Genomic DNA, 19,095 nt, shown 5'->3' with positions numbered 1-19,095 from the left:
GTTATTGGACTCAATGCAGGGATAAATAGGAGAGATTCTCTGCCCTGGGTTATACAAGAGGTCAGATTAGATGATCTCATGATCCCTTCTGGCCTTGAAATCTATGAATCTCTCCTGACAACTCGTTATTTTCCAGCTTGCTCTCCACAGCACATCTTTGCTCAGCTGCTGCCAAAGCCCTGGCTGTGCCTGTCCATGTAATGTAGATTACAAGACAACTCAAGGAGAGCAACTCCTTAATAAAAGATGAGAGAGGAGGAAGATTGCTCCCTCTGATATGTTCCCCCCCCTTCCCTTTTTGGTAACTTTCTTCCCCCCCATCCCGCCTCCTGCCTTGTCATGGCTTATTTGTACTGCAGTCACACCTAGAGGCTTCAGCTGCATTGTGGGTCTCTTTGTGCTGGGTGCTGTAAATATCTATATTAAGTTACAGTCTATGCAGACAAGACAGGCAGAGCGAATACCACTATTCCCTTTTACAGGGGGAGAACTCAGGGCCAAGGTCACATAGAGGGTCTCTGTGAGCTCCAAAAGCGGCATCCTGATCTCTGAGTTCCAGTCCAGTGCAGAAAGCACAAGACCATCCTTCCTTGCTAATGTGCAGTATTTAGCTCATGCACTAGGGGCATGGACCATGCTTTATTATATTTTGTGTCATGTACTAGACGCACCTATGGTGCTAGATCAATATTTTAATAAAAAATAACATACCCTACCTTTATTTATTTCCACTACTTTTAAAAATTCCCATCTAGTAGGGTAGACTGATGCTACCATGACACCAGTTCTATGTCTTTCCCCTTTTCCGTCCTAATTATATTTATTGGGGCTTTTTTCCCCCTGTATAATTCATAAACATTGCTACAATTATTTAACTTTTCTATTGTGGTAGTGTCTAAAACGGGGGGCGGGGCATTGTGCAAGGTGCAGCAGAAACATATGGGGTGCAGGTGGAAAATTAAGAAAGATGGAGGAATGTGGCATCAGAGAAGGCTAAAAGCACTAAGAGGAGCTGGAAGAAAACTGATAGACCCTTGGTATCACACTGAGTAATGTACTCTACCATTGACAAGGCAGAGAAGGAAAATACTAAGGCTGAGATCTTGGCCCTACTGAATGGCAAAGCTCTCATTGATTTAAGTAAGTTAGAATTTCACTCAGCCCACAGTTCATCTGGAGCCAGACTGTTGAGCATGAGAGAAGCACTGACAGGGAGCCACCAAAAGAAAAGCTGATGCAAATAATCGTATCTAGTGTCTCCCGAGTGAGGAATCTGGGCTGAGACCTCAGTAGGCCAGATAAAGGAAACGGAAGGGTATGTGCTGCCTTCCAGGTGCCATAAGTGATGCCACAACCAGGGCACCAGACATCCCAGAGAATGCTGAGAATTACTACTGATTGGGAAATCTAAAAAGTCTCCATAAGTACAGTGTAACAGGCTGCAGTGCTTGCGGGAAACCATAAAGAGTACAAGGAAACAGAAACAGTTAATGTAGCTTTACCCAGGGCTTCTCAAAGGTATGGTCAATGGATTTTGAGATACGAATTATAATATGGGAGAGTGGGGAGTTGTTGTGATTATTTTATTACATTATTTGTATTACTGTAGCACCCAGGAGCCCCAGTCGTACTTGGTACTGTGCAAACTCAAAACTAAAAGTTCCTGCTCCAAAGAGCTTGCAGTTCTGAGATTCATAGATTCCAAGGCCAGAAGGGACCATTGTGATGATCCACACTGGCCTCCTGTATAGCACAGGCCAGAGAATTTCCCTCAAATAATTCCCAGAGCAGATCTTTTAGAAAGACATCACATCTTGATTTAAAAATTGTCAGTGATGGAGAATCAACAGTGATCCTTGGTAAGTTGTTTAGCACGCTCTAAGTATAAGACAAGAGACAACAAATGGAGACAGACAGACAGGCAAATGGGTAAGTACTGGAAAATGATGAGATGCTGTTGGTCAACAGGGTGGGAAGTGGTCTCAGTACACCAGCACCCTGGCCATTGTCAAGTTTTTTTGTAGGTATCACAGCAAAGGAGAGTTTTGAGGAGGGATTTGAAGGAGGTTAATGACGTAGCTTTGCAGATGTTTGTGGGGAACTCCTCCCAAGCTTGTGAGGCAACAAGAGAGAGCAGGAAGGTGCTTGTTTGCCCACTTGTTAAATCTTCAATGAATGAGAGGTGATAGATAGGGTGGGGTTTGGCGTTGAAGGTCCTTGAAAGTGAATATAAACAGTTTATGTTTGATGCATTGAAGAAGGAAAAGCCATTAGAGGGGTAGGGAGCCCGAAGAAGAGAAGGGTGATGTGGTATAAGTGACAGGCTAGAACAATGATCTTTTTAGCAGCGTTCTGAATGGATACAAGCAGGGCAAGATTGCTTTTGTCAGGGCCAGAGAGAAAGATGTTGCAGTAATTGAGACAGAAGGTGATGAGAGACTGGATGAGAGTTTTAGCTGGATGGATGGATAGGAAAAGCTGTATCTTAAGGTTTGTCTACACTTGTGGCGGCGTGTACGGTACAGACACTGCACACGCAGCTATCACAGGTATAGACAGCGTGGCACGGCTTACGCGAGTAAAGTGCCCGACACTCCTGACCCCCCAGGGTATATCCCTACACAGGCTCTCCACACACCCAAGCAGTGCCTCCCACATCTACACTGCTGTTTTCAGTAGTGTAGTGTCGTGCTGCTCCCTGCTACCGCAGCCTTTCACTGCGGCATGTAGCTGCACACCTCGGTGACCAGTGTGAACGCAACCTGACTTTCACTGCGGCATGTAGCTACACGTATAAAGCCTGTAGTCTACACACTGCTGTAAGTGTAGACATAGCTTTAGATAAATTATTCAGGAAGAATCTGCAAGATTTAGACATAGCCTGGAGGTGAGGACCTAGAGAGAGGTGCACGTTGAAGATGGTGCCCAGGTTTCAGGCCTGAGTGACAGGGAGGATGGTGGTGTTCATAGTAACTGAGACGGGAGGTGACCGGGTGATCTTGGGGTGGGAGGAGATTAGGAGTTCTGTTTTAGGTTTGTTTAGTTTGAGTTGGCAACTAGACATCCACGAGGAGCTGTCAGAGAGACAGAGTCAGGCCAAGATTTTAGTTGGGTGCCTAATTTCCATGTGTGCTTTTGAAAATCTCCCCCAACATGTGCAAGGTGCTGGAAGGGCCATGGAGGAGTTAGAATTCTGCAGCATGAGCTCAGATATATTTGTACCTGCAAAGCGCAGTTGTAAGTATGTGTGTAAGTGGAAAGGAGTTCAGTCTTTGAGAATTTAGGCCATAGTGTATCATATATTTTCAAATATCTCTCAATCTTATCTATATATCTGGCCACTGTTATGGCACTATATGAGTGCTGTTATCAAATCCAGTTCCAGGCCAAAGAGGATTTGAGTTTTTTGTTTTGTTCTAAATCTCTTCCTGCTGGACATTTGTTTTGGAGCTGATGAGATCTCTGTGAATGAACTCCTCCGAATTCAGGTCTTATCACAGACTTCTGCTGATGTGAGATTGGCTCAGCACTGAAGGATTCACTCTGATCTTAGAGAAAATCCCTTAATACACTGGTGGGTTGTTTCACTTTTTTATTTTTTACACAATATCTTAAAGTAATTACACTGAGTCAGAGTAAAAGATCTAAATTTAATCTGCCAGAGCACTGGAATTCAAAGGCCCCATTGACATTCTGCCCTTTTTAATATGACCCATTGGAATCTTTCCAAATACAAATTCAAGTCAGGATGTGCTAAGAATGTGCTTCCAAAAGAAGGCTCTGATCCTGCAAAGATGTGAGCACGTGCCTAAATTTATAGTCCCTCTGAAGTCCCATAGTGGGAGTACTCCAGTGTGTGAAGCTGAGGCACACACATGTCTTTGCAGGACCTGGGGCTAGATTTACAGTGCACCTCAGAACTACCCGTCTTTACCAATCCAGGTACAATATCCATTTACCTGCCCTTTGCCATCCTGATTATGAGAAAAACTAATGGTATAATACCAGTTAAAATAAAAATTATGCCTCCCATGGCAAGCAGAATTCTGCCAGACCGATATTGTTATAAAGTCTCTCCAAACTCTTTCCTTTCAGCTTTTTGTGCCTTGACGTTAGATTTCTCATTGTATTGGTTCATGATTAGTATGGGACATGAGGTTTTCATTCCATTGACTCCACGTTCCCCCTCCTCCTCAGTGCATTAACAAAGCAGTGGTTTGGACATTCTTGTTAGTGTTATCTGAGATGAATACATAGCTGTGAGTCTGAAGGTCTCAGAAGTAGGGATCGAACACCTTTAAAAGTGTGCTTGCCGCAGGCCCTTTGTGAGGATAATTTCCCCATGTGGTCTGCTTTTGACATCTGAGAGAGGGATGTTTCCTGTTTGCTGACATGGAACAGACTCCCTTCACTCCCTCCTTTATACTTCCCTACACCTGCCTTTTTACTGAGTGTCCATTTACTCTCTCCTCCACTTCCTCCACTTGCCGTCCTGCCCTCGGGGCCAGAGCCATTAACCGCCAAGGCTTCTCTCCCTTCTCTGTGCTTAAACAACTACCCCTTCTTCAGGGCTTTTTATGGGGAGCTTCCATGTGCTTGGCTACAGGCAACCTCCCCCTCACCCCCACCTCTTTGGCCTTTTGTGGCCTATTCACTGGCTCACTTGACCCTTCCGGGACCTATCCCCTTGTGGTCAGCATGTGTGCGTGCCCAGCAGACCGCGAGACTAAGTCACTGCTCTGTTGTACTTTTGGGCAGTTGTTGGTGACATTTCACAGTCTCCTGACCCGAGCTGACATAAACAGTGCTTATCTGAAGGAAGGGGTGGGAGCCGCCGAGCTACACCGTGCACTGGTCACCTTTCAGCTCACTCAATGCAGGATTGATTCGGCGGGGGTTAGTTGGTTGGAAGGAAGGCCGGGCCTGTAACTAGTAGCATATGTAGGTCACTGGGTTTTAGGGGTGATTTAATAAATTTATATTTTGTTATTACACTAAGGCCATATTCAAAAGTCTTATGTAGGTTTTTAGGTCATCCGTAGTATCACAAACTTTGCCCTCTTTTAGCACCTTCCATTTCAAAGTGTGTTACAAACCTGCTCAAGCCTCACAGCCTGCCCCTGAGGTAGGTAAGTGTTCCCTTTTTTACAGATGGAGCAACTGAGCTGCAGAAAGCTTGAGTGACTTGCCCAAGTGCACGCAATGAGTCGGTGGCAGTGCTGGGAATAAGAACTCAGATCTTGTGACTCCCAGCACAATGCCTTATCCACAGTGCCGCATTTGTTTATGCTTTGAGGTTCCTTGATGTAAACTCTAAACCTTTGCCTGTATTATTATTTGTATAGTGCCATAGGTAGACATGAGGTTTGCAATTCATAAGAAGATGGGGGGGTCCTTGCCCCAGTAATATCACGCTTTTCTTCAGACAAGCACAGTACAGCTGATGAAAGCTAATAACAGAGGCTATGATAGGAAATATGGGTTATTTTGTTTAATTTTTTACTCTTTGGTATTCTGATTTTTATTTCTTTAATTTAAGCTCCATTTGACAAATATAGAGCAGGGGGTTTATGACAAAAGAATAAATACAAGTCCAAGATTCAGGCACAAGGTGTGACTGTACCTTGTGAGTCATGTTATTGAGCTGATGTGTGGTGAGGTCTTCAATTAAAAGCTATGTGCTAAAAGATGGAGGAATGAATAGGAGCAGGCTGTATGCTGGAAGAGATCAATTTGGAGAGGCGATTTTGAAGGAGGCTAGAGAGGGCGCTCATACTACAGTGATGAGAGTCAGGTAAGTACCTCGATAGATTGAGAGCTGTATTTTCATGTCAGAGTGCTGAGGTTTTGCATGGCTAATTTGAATTCCCAGGAGAGTGAGCAGGGTAGGGTTTCATTGATTGTAATCCCAGAGGAAGTGCTCCTTTTTTAAAAATGTGGTGAGAAAATCTGGGTCCTTGAGGTGCCGTTTCCTCCCCCCCTTTTTACCGTGGGTTCTAGAGAAGATCCCCGCCTCATTTTCCTTGTAAAACAGAAACACACATCCCAGCCTGGCCTCTCTTCAGTCTCTTGTTGTCTTAACCATCATCAAAGTGTAGCCGTCTAGGAGCGTGGCACAAGGATACAGGGCTGCACGTAGAACGCTCAGCCTGTTCTTCAGCCTGTGCGTGAGGACGTAGAACAAACGAGATTTGCGGGATCAAATGCTATCTTGATTTCTACCTGCGCAGCTCCACCGGCATCAGTCTGGTTCTACTCCTGAGTGACTTCGCTTCTCTGTGCTTCAAATTAGCCAGCTGTGCAATGGGTATAATAATACCTGCCTAGCAGAGATGCTGGGGCTTATCTAATCAGCTTGTGTGCAAAGAGCTTTGAGCTACTTAGCTGAAAGATGCTGAAGAAATTCAGTGTGTTATTTATTACCCATTCCCTGTTTTGATCCAATTTGAATATGTCATTCAAGATTAAAAGCGACCTTCTGTGTGAGTAGCCAGCTTCCTAAAAGGCCTTTTCTGAATCCTCTTCTATGGCATCTTTCATGACCTTTCTGCTGCCCGTTATAACAGCTGTGTTAGGCCATTGCCCTGAGGGCTGGCGTGGGGTCACCATGCTGCAAAGCATGCTCTTTTAGCTACTATTTTCTCTTCACAGGCTTTTAATTGTGAGGAATTTTGCTGGCTGTGATATGCTTATAGTAATTTAAAACAGAACTGGACAAAGCAGGGGAGACTATATTGCAAGGACGATCCTGCACTGGCCTGAAGGGATGGATTAGTTGGGACCTAGTGGGTCTGCTCTGTCTCTAAATCCTTTGTTTCTGTACTTGAACACACTAAATGCAAAATAACAAAACACATGCCAACCGGCCACCCCACCCCACACACACTAAATGTGAGAATGTAAATGCACAGAAGTCAAGAAATCCAGAAGCTAAGGTTTCCACAACAAAGTTAGCTCAGCTGCATGGCACATATGACATCTGTAATAGATTGGATTATGCTTCAGGTTGCTAAATGTATGTTTTTATTTAATAAATATATGCACTTTGGCTGCATTGTTTACAACTTTTGTGTGTCTAAGTGCATCACTCTAACAGTGCACTAAAATAGGTGGGAGTTTGTATTTAATGTCTTTGTTTAAAAATAACAAGTGTCCCCTCTCCCCCAGACTGATCACCTTCCAGCTGCTAACCCCCCACACTCTCCATTCCCATCCGAGTGACAAACTTCCAGCTGCCAGACCCAGACCATCTCCTCCCTGTGTCTATCGACTGCTCCTATGAAATTCTCCCTAAACCTTCCTAACTCATTGACAAACTTATTACCCCTTTCCTAGCTTTAAAAACCCACTTGCCCCTGCTTCTTCCTGTGGCCAAGTGCCGTAATATATGCCACTGTGCAGTCTCTTTAGAGTCTAGGAAGTATGGCAACAGACCATCCTGGCTTAACCAGGAGATCTTCAATGATCTAAAAATCAAAAAAAGGGCCTACAAAAAGTGGGAACTGGGTCAAATTACAAAGGATGACTATAAGAAACACAAGTATATAATGATAAAATTAGAAAGACCAAGACACAAAACGAGATTCAACTAGCTAGAGACAGGGTAACAAGAAAACATTCTACAAATACATTAGGAGCAAGAGGAAGACAAAGGACAGGGTCGGACCATTACTCAATGAGGAGGAAAAACAATAACAGAAAATGTAGAAATGGCAGAAGTGCTGAATGACGTTTTCATTTCGGTTTTTACCCAAGGTTAGTAGCGATTGGACGTCTAACATAATGAATGCCAGTGAAAATGAGATAGGATCAGAGGCTAAAATAGGGAAAGAACAAGTTAAAAAATTACTTACACAAGTTAGATGTCTTCAAGTCACCAGGGCCTGATGAAATACATCCCAGAATACTCAAGGTGCTGGCTAAGGAGATATCTGAGCCACTAGCAGTTATCTTTGAAAAGTCATGGAAGACGGGAGAGATTCCAGAGGACTGGAAAAGGGAAAATACAGTGCCCATCAGGAAATAAGGACAATCTGGGTAATTACAGACCAGTCAGTTTAACTTCAGTATCCAGAAAAATATTGGAGCAAATAATTAAGCAATCAATTTGCAAACACCTAGAAGATAATAAGATAAGTAATAGTCAACATGGATTTGTCAAGAACAAATCATGCCAAACCAACCTGATAGTTTTCTTTGGCAGGGTAACAAGTCTTGTGGATAGGCAGGAAGCAGCAGACGTGGTCTCTCTTGACTTTAGTGAGGCTTTTGATAGTGTCTTGCATGACCTTCTCATGAACAAACGAGGGAAATGCAACCTAGATGGAGCTACTACAGGGTGACCAGATAGAAAGTGTGAAAAATCGGGACGGGGGTGGCGGATAATAGGCACCTATATAAGAAAAAGCCCCCAATATCAGGACTGTCTCTATAAAATCGGGACATCTGCCACCCTAAGCTACTATAAGGTGGGTGCATAACTGGTTGGAAAACCATTCCCAGAGAGTAGTTATCAGTGGTTCACAGTCAAGCTGGAAGGGCATAACATGTGGGGTCCCCAAGGGGTCATTTCTGGGCCTGGTTCTGTTCAATATCTTGATCAATGATTTAGATAATGACATAGAGAGTACACTTACAAAGTTTGCGGACAATACCAAGCTGGGAGGGGTTGTAAGTGCTTTGGAGGATAGGATTAACATTCAAAACAATCTGGACAAACTGGAGAAATGGTCTGAAGTAAATAGGATGAAATTCAATAAGGACTAATGCAAAGTACTCCCCTTAGGAAGGAACAATCAGTTGCACACGTACAAAATGGGAAATGACTGCCCAGGAAAGAGTACTGCAGAAGGGGATCTGGGGGTCATAGTGGATCTCAAGCTAAATATGAGTCAACAGTGCAACGCTGTTGCAAAAAAAGCAAACATCATTCTGGGATGTATTTGCAGGTCTGTTGTAAGCAGGACATGAGAAGTATTTCTTCCTCTCTGCTCCGCGCTGATTAGGCCTCAACTGAAGTATTGTGTCCAGTTCTGGGCACCACATTTCAGGAAAGATGTGGACAAATTAGAGAAAGTCCAGAGAAGAGCAACAAAAATGATTAAAGGTATAGAAAACATGACCAATGAGGGGAGATGGAAAGCACTGGATTTGTTTAGTCTGGAGAAGAGAAGACTGAGAGTATGTTCTTATGACATAACAGTTTTCAAGTACATAAAAGATTGTTACAAGGAGGAGGGAGAAAAATTGTTCTCCTTAACCTCTGAGGATAGGACAAGAAGTAATGGGCTTAAATCACATCAAGGGAGGTTTAGGTTGGACATTAGGAAAAACTTCCTAACTGTCAGGGTGGTTAAGTACTGGAATAAGTTGCCCAGGGAGGTTGAGGAATCTCCATCATTGGAGGTTTTTAAGAGCAGGTTAGACAGACACCTTTCAGGGATGGTCTAGATAATACTTAGACCTGCCACGAGTGCAGGGGACTGGACTAGAAGTTCCTTCCAGTCGTACGATTCTGTGATTCCCACACAGAAGATATTTGACAGTAAACGGCAATTTACACCAGTTCTCTGAATTCTATTCACAATAATTAACACCCGCCATGGCATTTATGTGGATTCTGTGGGCCATTTATTTCCTGTTCAGAATCACTGATGTGTGCATGGTACTGAATCTGATCCCTGGCACTAGTCCCCATTTCAGACCAGTGTTATAATCAGTTAGGCTGGGATTTAAAATCACTGAGGCACAGAGAAGCCGAACAACTGGCCCCAGGCCAATACGTGACGTCACTGGCAGAGATGGGAATAGGACCCAGGTTTCCCAATTCAGTCCCTTTCTGTAACCAGAGTGTTGCTCTCACCACACTCCCTGTGACATGTTACCTCTTTGAATGACAGATGGCAGTAATGGTCACACTCATGCAGATTTGGTGCTCGATTCCCCTTACGCCATGCTTAAGCTGTAACCATCCCAATACACACACATCTGTAATTCAAAATATGTAGGAAAGGGCATTTATAGCGGCACAAGAACCTAGACCACAGAACTCCGTATGCAGTAATTTAGCTCAGGACATTTGTTAGTAGTACTTGGCATTTACTTGTTTGGTACATTATAATTACTAATATTGGATATAGAATAAATGATAGGTAAGTGAATTACAGGGCTACAGTTACATGGTCTGGTTCTTTTGACATCACAAATCCAGAATGGCTTGTGGTATTATGAGAAAAATTCGAGGGTATAATTATAGTAGTTTTCCTACATCTGAAGTCTGCTTAATATGAAGATTCCTAGACCAGAAGGGACTGCTGTGGTCATCTAGTCTGACCTCCTATATAACACAGGCCAGAGAACATCCCCAAAATAATTCTCTTGAACTACAGCATATCTTTTAAGAAAAACAACTGATCTTTATTTAAAAATTTCTAGCATGGAGAATCCACCACAACCCTTGGTAAGTTGGACCTAATGATTAATTACCCTTACTGTTAAAAATTGGTGTTTTATTTCCATTCTGAATTTGTCTAGCTTCAACTTCCAGCCATTGGATCATGTTCTGCCTTTGATTGATTGAAGAGCCCATTATCAGATATTTGTGCCCCATGTATGTACTTATAAACTGTGATCAAATCATCTTAACCTTGTGTTTGACCAAGAATTTTTCCAAGAGTTGTATCCTAAATGGGGGCACTGTTCAGGCAATAGCTGACAGCAGTGAACTGTTGCTGGAGGGGACAAGCACATCCTCGGAAATGCAGTTGTCTCGCAGGGGTACTGATCAACATACAGCCACAAGATTCAGAGCCTAGTATTCTGTTGTAAATCAGCAGGGCTATTGTAATCAGTGGAGTTACACCAGGATAAGAAAGAGCCAAACTAGGCCCATTGTTTTAAAATATTTTAAGTGGGGAGTTAAGAGGCGGGAGAGCCACAGAAATTCAAGTTGGTAGGTGGTTTGTTTCAAGAACTCCCACACCAGCTCCAGAAACTATTTGTGGGATTTCTTTGTAGCTGCTATGGCAACTTTTTCCACCTCTCCTCTTAACACAGCCACAGGGGAAGAGAGTTGAGGTTTGTGTGTACAATAACAGCAAATGGACGGCGAGCTGCCTATGGTCCAGGTTAGCTTCTTCCATGGCTTTCATTTTAGAAATGCCTGCCACGAATGAGTATGTGTCTGTGATCTCCTAAAGAGAGCCAGAGGTGATTGGGCCTTGTCTTCGGCTCACCCATAGTCTTTAACTTGACCTCCTAATTCATGTGAAAACTACAAGCTGCCTTGTTTTCACTAGGGTTTTACCTTATGTTAGCTAGCTCGAGGTATGAACACACCTTTTTCTCCTAGTGACACAAGGCCATATTCTGGTTACAATGTGCAAGAAATCTAAACATAGGTTTTAAAAATAATTATTATTAGTTTGTATTAGAGTAGAACTTAGAGGCCTCCAGCACATCTGGACCCCATTGTTCCAGTTGCTCTGTGCGCACGCGCACATGAGGAAATGGTCCCAGACACAAAGAGTTTACAATCTAAATAAGAGCTCCTTCAGGGAGGAGCCTTTCCATTCCTTATACAGCCCTGAAAGCTCCCCTTTATCCCCTCACCAGTCTCAAAACCCTTTGTCCCAGCCATCCTCCTCCCAGCTAAGGAAGCGTGAACAAATCATATTCATAAATGAGCTGGAAAAAGGGGTAAACAGTGAGGTGGCAAAATTTGCAGATGGTACAAAACTATTCAAGATTGTTAAGTCCCAGGAAGACTGCGAAGAGCTACAAAAGGATCTCTCGAAACTGGGTGACAAAATTTCAGATGAAATGTAATGTTGATAAATGCAAAGTAAAGCACATTGGAAAACATGATCCCAACTATACATATAAAATGATGGGGTCTAAATTAGCTGTTACCACTCAAGAAAGCGATCGTGGAGTCATGGTGGATAGTTCTCTGAAAACATCCACTCCATGTGCAGCAGCAGTCAAAAAAGCAAACAGAATATTGAGAATCATTAAGAAAGGGATAGATAATAAGATAGAAAATATCATATTGCCCCTATATAAATCCATGATACGCCCACATCTCGAATACTGCATGTAGATATGGTCGCCCCATCTCAAAAACGATGTATTGGACTTGGAAAGGGTTTAGAAAAGGGCAACCAAAATGATTAGGGGTATGGAACGGCTGCTGTATGAGGAGAGATTCATAAGACTGGGACTTTTCAGCTTGGAAAAGAAACAACTAAGGGGGGATATGATTAAGGTCTATAAAATCATGACTGGTGTGAAGAAAGTAAATAAGGAAGTAGTGTTCTTCGAGTGCTTGCTCATATCTATTCCAATTAAGTGTAAGTATGCCATGTGCACAGTTCACTGGAAGGTTTTTCCCCTAGCAGCACCCATCGGGTCAGCTCTGGAGCCCCCTGGAGTCGCACCTTCATGGCGCTGCATATAGGGACCTGCTGACCCGTCGCCTCTCCAGTTCCTTCTTACCGTCGTCAGAGCATTTCATCTCTCATCTTCAAGGAGTGATCCTCTAGCGTATTTTCTGTAAATAGTTAAAGAGAGTTTAAAAAATTGTTGTAGTTAGTTAGTTAGAAATCTGGACTTGGGGTACTGAAGGGAATTTCCCTCCCCCATTTCCCCGTCCCTCTCCTGGGCCCACATGTCTTGGACCCAGGGATTTAAGCCATGTGGGGTTTGCAAGAAGCCTATGCCCAAGGGTGACTCAGCTTGTCTAAAGTGCCTGGGGGAGTCCCATCAAGCAGACAGGTGCAAGATATGACGGAGCTTTTGCCCCGACATGAAGAAGGAGAGGGATCTCAGACTAACGTTGCTGCTAATGGAAGCAGGTCTCCAGCCTCAGTCAAGCCCCATGGATGCGGCACTGGGCTCTTCAGCGTCAGTGCACCGGCTTTGGTCTGGGAGGTGCCGAGGAAGGACTCTGGGATCAGAGACCCTCGGCACCAGCATTCCCCGGCACCAAGCACGGCGCGGGATCAATCTCGGCACTGCTCACAGGCTGCTCTCCTGAGGAAGCAGCACAAGAAGACTGAGAGAGGGCGCTCCCCTTCCCGCGCACAGGAATGTGAACCCAAGGGAGGGAGACCAGTGCAAGACCGCACATCCCCTCCAGCTCAACAGCCGGCACTGTCAACTCCGGGCCCACGGGAGGGACCGTTGAGTCTGGTGCCCCTGGAGGAAACCTAGGTGGAGGATTTGAACCTCGTTTCCGCACCTGAGATTTATGAGACAGCGCGGGACCTGATAGCATTGACAGGCCCACACTTCCCCAACCACAGTGTCACGGCACCGGTCCCGAGTTCCCAAACGACTCACAGGCCACTGGTGAAGTCCAGAGGCAAACTGGCTATTACTTGGCAATGATCTACATCGCCCCGGCAACGCTCCCCGGCACTGATGAGCACAGCGCCACTATGGTCCCCGCGCACGGACTCATCAGAGTCCCCATCGGACACTGACTCATATGAGTCCGGGAGAAGCCAACACCGTAGCAGCCGGCACTCCCAGTCAGCGGGGATGATCCAAACTTTTCTCCTAGTACCGTGGCCACCACAATGGCAGGTACCGGTTCAGATGCCAACCCAGTGGCCCTTCTGGACCCCATGGGCTTACCACCAGTCCCAGGGGTCCGCCTTGGTATGCTTCTTTTCGGTCGTGTCTGAGAGAAGGACTGCGTCTAGGGCCAGGGATTTCTCCTGGGCATCAGCCACCCCTATCGCCGCCAGGGCCACAATTGGTATCGCGTCTGGCACCAACAACAGACCCGGCACCGTACCCGGCGTCCTCCCTGGCACCATGGCTACACTCAGGACCACGGACAGTACCACAGCTGCCACCGGTACTGGGGTCGGCACCGAAGCAGACTCCGACTTGGGGGCGGGGGCACAGCGTTTCGAGGAGCCAGATGGGCAGGAGGGGCCCTCCCATATTCCAGGCTCTTCATCATCATCTCCAGATGAGACAGTGGCAGGAACATCCTCGGGGCCTCCCCTTCCTAACTGAAGAGCCCACCTTGAACTTCTGAGGTGGGTTGCCCAGAATCTCGGGGTACAGATGGAGGAGGTCACCGAGGTGTCAGACCCAGTGATGGACATTTTATCCGCGGCAGGACCCACCAGGCTGGACCTTCCCCTGATAAAGACCATTCAGGAGAACACAAAAACCCTGTGGCAAACAGCATCCTCTCTGGCTCCTACACTTAAAGGAGTCGAGAAAAAGTACTTTGTGCCCTCCAAGGGCTATGAATACTTGTTTACCCACCCCCCGCTGGACTCGATAGTGGCGGCTGTTAATGCGAGGGAAAGGCAAGGGCCTACCCCTCGAGCTAAGGACGCAAAGAAGCTGACTTCTTTGGGAGGAAGAGATATTCCATCGGAGGGCTCCAGCTTCATATCGCAAACCAGCAAGCGATCCTTAGCCGTTATAACTTCAAGTCATGGGACGCAAAGTCCAAATTCTCGGACCTTGTCCTAACGGATTCTGAGCTGGAATTTTTGGCTCTCATTGATGAGGGCAAGACGGTCTCCAGGACATTGCTGCAAGCGGCGTTAGACTCAGTGGACTCTGCAACGCGGACGATGTCTTTGGGCATCACAGTGTGCCATTTCTTATGGCTGCAGGCCTTGGGCCCCCCCGGGGAGATCCAACAGACAATTCAGGACCTACTGTTCAAGGGGGCCACATTATTTTTGGAGAAAACGGACTTGATACCCCACAGTCTGAAAGACTCCCAAGCCACTGTCAGATCGCTGGATCTGCACATCCCTGCCACCCAGCGTAGATAATTTAGGCTTCAACCCACAACACGACCATACCGGGGCAGTTTACGCAGGACCAGAACCCAAACCGCTGTTGCCAGCCCTAGTCCCCAGATAACAGGTGGTCTGGGTCATCCAGCCAGGCCCTAGGCAGACCGTTTGAGGATGTGCCCGAGGGCATTATATCAGCCTCTCAACTGGATCCTTCTTTCCTGTTTTCAGAATGTCTGTCCCATTTTTACTGAGCGTGGTCCCAAATCACCTCAGACCATTGGGTCCTCTGCATGGTAGAGATAGGATATTCTCTCCAATTTTCCTAGCCCCTTCCCCCCCACCCCCCCGCATCCCTCTTCAGGGACCGGTTCATGAAGAAACTAAAGTTTTGAATGGTCTCTTTGGCCACTATCATCCCATCCCTGGATCCAGGAGATTGGTATGCCACCCTTGATTTGAAGGACATATACTTCCACATTTCCATAATTCCGCCCCACAGGCGCTTCTTAGGGTTTGCAATTGGGAGTTCCCACTACCAGTTCACAGTACTACTGTTTGGCCTATCATCGGCTCCTTGGGTGTTCACCAAATGTATGTCAGTCGTGGCCACTTTTCTGCAGAAAAGGCAGGTGGAGTTATTTCCTTACCTAGACAACTGGCGAGTCAAGGGCTGTCCCAGAACACAAGTGGACCAACATGTCTCCCTCATAAGATCCACCGTCAGTGCATTGGGCCTCCTCCTAAACACTCAAAAGTCAACGCTCCCCCCTATTTAGGGAATAGAGTTCATGGGGCTGTGGTAGACTCAACACAGGCCAGAGCATTCCTGCCCCAATCCTGCTTCCAGGCCATTCACAACATCATACAGGACCTCAAATGATTCCCTATAACCACAGTAAGGAGTTGCTTAAAACTCCTAGGTCACATGGCATCTTGCAAGTATGTAGTGCAACATACGAGGCTCAGACTCAGACCTCTCCAAGCTTGGCTGGCATCTGTGTATCAACCGAGCAGGCACAGCCTAGACATGGTGGTTACCTTTCCTCCAGACCTTCTTAAGTCTCTTCACTGGTTCCTCGACCCACACTTGGTGTGTGCAGGGGTTGTATTTTCTAAACCCTGTCCATCCCTATGTCTGACCACCAGTGCCTTGGCCATGGGGTGAGGAGAACACCTTGGGGAGCACAGAACTCAGGGCCTCTGGTCTCAGGAGGGACTGATGCTTCACATCAATGTAAAGGAGATCTGGTGGTCCTTTCAGCCTCTCCTGGAGGGCAAGTGCTATCAGTCCTGACAGACAATACAACAGCGATATTTTATATCAACAGACAGTGGGGAGCACGCTTCTCTCCCGTGTCAGGAAGCCCTCAAGCTGTGCGAGTTCTGCATAGCACGCTCCATACTTTTGGAAGTGTCCTATCTTCCAGGATCACAGAACGAACTAGTGACCACCTTAGCAGGTCTTTTCACAACCACAAGTGGTCTATCCGCCTGGACGTAATAAACAGTATCTTCCAGCGGTGGGAAGTTCCCCAGAAGAATCTGTTCACCAAAGCGTCAACAGGAAGTGCCTACAATTCTGCTCCTTCCTAAACGACAGCCCAGATTCATTGGCAGATGCATTTCTCCTTCAATGGAAGGACTGCCTGTTCTACGTGTTCCCTCCCATACTGCTGATTCACAAGGGTCCTCCTCAAAATTCAGAGCAACAGAACCTCAGTGATCCTGGTAGCACCCGCCTGGCCACGTAAGCATTGGTACACCATGCTACTGGAGCTATTGGTGGACACTCCAATCACTCTACCGCTAGTTCCGGACCTCATCACTCAACATCACGGAAGGCTTCAACACCCCAATCTTGGGTCTTTCCACCTTGTGGCCTGGAAGCTGCATGGTTGAACCCGCTAGTGCCCACACACTCAGTCCCCATTAGGGAGGTTCTTCTAGGTAGCAGAAAGCCTTCAACCAGAGCAACTTACCTAGTCAAGTGGAAGAGAGTCACAATTTGGTGCTTGCAGAGTCGTATCCTTCCAACACAATCGTCAGTCCCCTTTATCTTGGACTACCTCCTAAAGTCAAAACAGCAGGGCTTGTCTCACTCCTCGATAAAGGTTCACCGGCTGCCATCTCAGCTTTTCACCCAGGAGAACACGGCCGCTCCATCTTCACTAACGAAATGGTGCTGCGGTTCCTCAAGGGGTTGGACAGATTATATCCTCATATTCGGCTGCCCACCTCCTCTTGGGACCTTAACTTAGTACTCTCGAGGCTGATGGGGCCCTCGTTCAAGCCCCTAGTGACATACTCACTCCTCTACCTTTCCTATAAGGTGGCCTTTTTCCCTGCAATAAGCCAGAAGGGTGTCTGAGCTCAAGGCTCTCACATCTGACCCTCCGTATATCTTTTATAAAGATAAGGTACAACTGCGACCCCACCCAGCGTTCCTCCTGAAGATGCTCTGTTGTTCTTCGAGATGTGTTGCTCATGTCCTTTCCAAACCAACCCGCCTTCCCCTCTCTCAGAGTATCTGGCAAGAAGGAACTGGCGAGGCAGCATACCAGCAGGGCCCTGTATGCGGCACCATGAAGGCGCGACTCCAGGGGGCTCCAGAGCCGACCCAACGGGTGCTGCTAGGGGAAAAACCTTCCCGTGAACTGTGCACTCGGCACGCACACACCTAGTTGGAATGTATATGAGCAACGCATCTCGAAGAACAACAGTTACGAGAAGGTGACTAACTGTTTTTTATTTACTCCTTCTCATAAGACAAGAACTAGGGGTCACCAAATGAAATTAATAGGCAGCAGGTTTAAAACGAGCAAAGGGAAGTATCTCTTCACACAACGCACAGTCAGTCTGTGGAACTAGTTGCCAGAGGATGTTTTGAAGGCCAAAACTATAATAGGGTTAAAAAAACAACTCGATAAGTTCATGGAGGATAGGTCCATCAATGGCTATTAGCCAGGATGGACAAGGACGGTGTCCCTGGCCGCTGTTTGCCAGAAGCTGGGAATGAGCGACAGGGGATGGATCACTTGAGGATTACCTGTTCTGTTCATTCCCTCTGGGGCACCGGCATTGGCCACTGTCAGAAGACAGGATACTGGGCTAGATGGACCCTTGGTCTGACCCAATGTGGCCTTTCTTATGTTCTTATCACCGTTACAGTTCCTTGAGCCCAACCCATCATTATCAGAAGGGGGCGCTGTGGAGCAGTTCTAGGTACATTCACCCAGCCCCTCCCCAAGAATGAGTGCACCGCCTCTACAGCCTTCGGAGCCCCTGCCAGACTCCAGGGTGGCAGGGGGAGGACAAAGACCGGGGGTTCTTGAGAGCCCCACACATGCCTTGCGAGGCTACCCAGCTCTTTGTGTTGCTTACACCTAAGAAGCAGGGATGTCATTGTGCTGCTACGGCACTTTTGTCCCAGGCCTTCTGCTCTGTTAAGAGTGTCTTAAACTCTCCTCCTCTCTGCTCATATTTACAAGAGAATGTGATAAATTCAGTATTGATTCCTTCTGTTACACTGTAAATTTTGCAAAAGATGATTAAATAGCACAATAGTGTCTGCAGGCGTCATGGCTCAATATGTTGTGGGCCAGCGTATCGACCCCCTCTGTCCAAAGGCAGTGAGTTCCACTCCCAGCAGCCCCAGACCAGTAATTAAAATCCTCAGAGACTGGGATTTAAAATCCAATCATATCATTGCACTGAGGCTTCTAATGTCCCACCGTGGCGAGTGCAATAAGTGTGTGAGCACAAGCACATTTATGTCCGTGTCGAAGCTTTTAAGAATAGTTTCCCCACAGGGTGGGGAACAAATAGATCCCTTTTGAAGTCTTTCCGGGCACAAAGCTGTGCACTGACATAACCATTTGTAAGGCATTTAATAGCTGTATATATTTATGGAGAGAAAGAATATATGAAGAGAGAGAGTATTATTCTTTAGTTTCCCTTTTCGCATTGATACCTTAAGAACAAGGTTAAAAGTGGTTTTGTTCCCTCTAGAAAGGAGGACCTCATAAAACAATATGAATTGAGATGTGTTAGTGGAATTATATCAGTGCGAGAAATGTGACTGAGCAAACACTCCTGAAACACCAGGACACAAGCAGCAAAGACTTTTTCAACCCAGAAGTACAAAGCCAGGATTATGATGGTCCATCAAGGGGTAACTACAGCTCTCCCATCTCATACATCCCAGGGAGAAAATGTATCTGATGGCAATAAATTGGTTAGTATTACCAGCAGGACAGTGGGGTGGGAGGAGGTATTGTTTCATATTCTCTGTGTATATATAAAGTCTGCTGCAGTTTCC

General features: G+C 46.1%; 1 protein-coding gene across 1 annotated transcript in view; it reads left to right on the top strand.

Annotated features, from left to right (window-relative positions):
• The window catches only part of CLPB (ClpB family mitochondrial disaggregase), a 141,851-nt gene that overhangs the window by 50,427 nt on the left and 72,329 nt on the right, over window positions 1-19,095 (top strand). The window lies entirely within an intron of this gene.

This window comes from Eretmochelys imbricata, chromosome 1, assembly GCF_965152235.1.
Source record: "Eretmochelys imbricata isolate rEreImb1 chromosome 1, rEreImb1.hap1, whole genome shotgun sequence".
Classification (NCBI taxonomy): Eukaryota; Metazoa; Chordata; order Testudines; family Cheloniidae; genus Eretmochelys; species Eretmochelys imbricata.
Note: the sequence above shows the minus strand (reverse complement) of the source record. Positions and strands in the feature narration are given on the sequence as shown.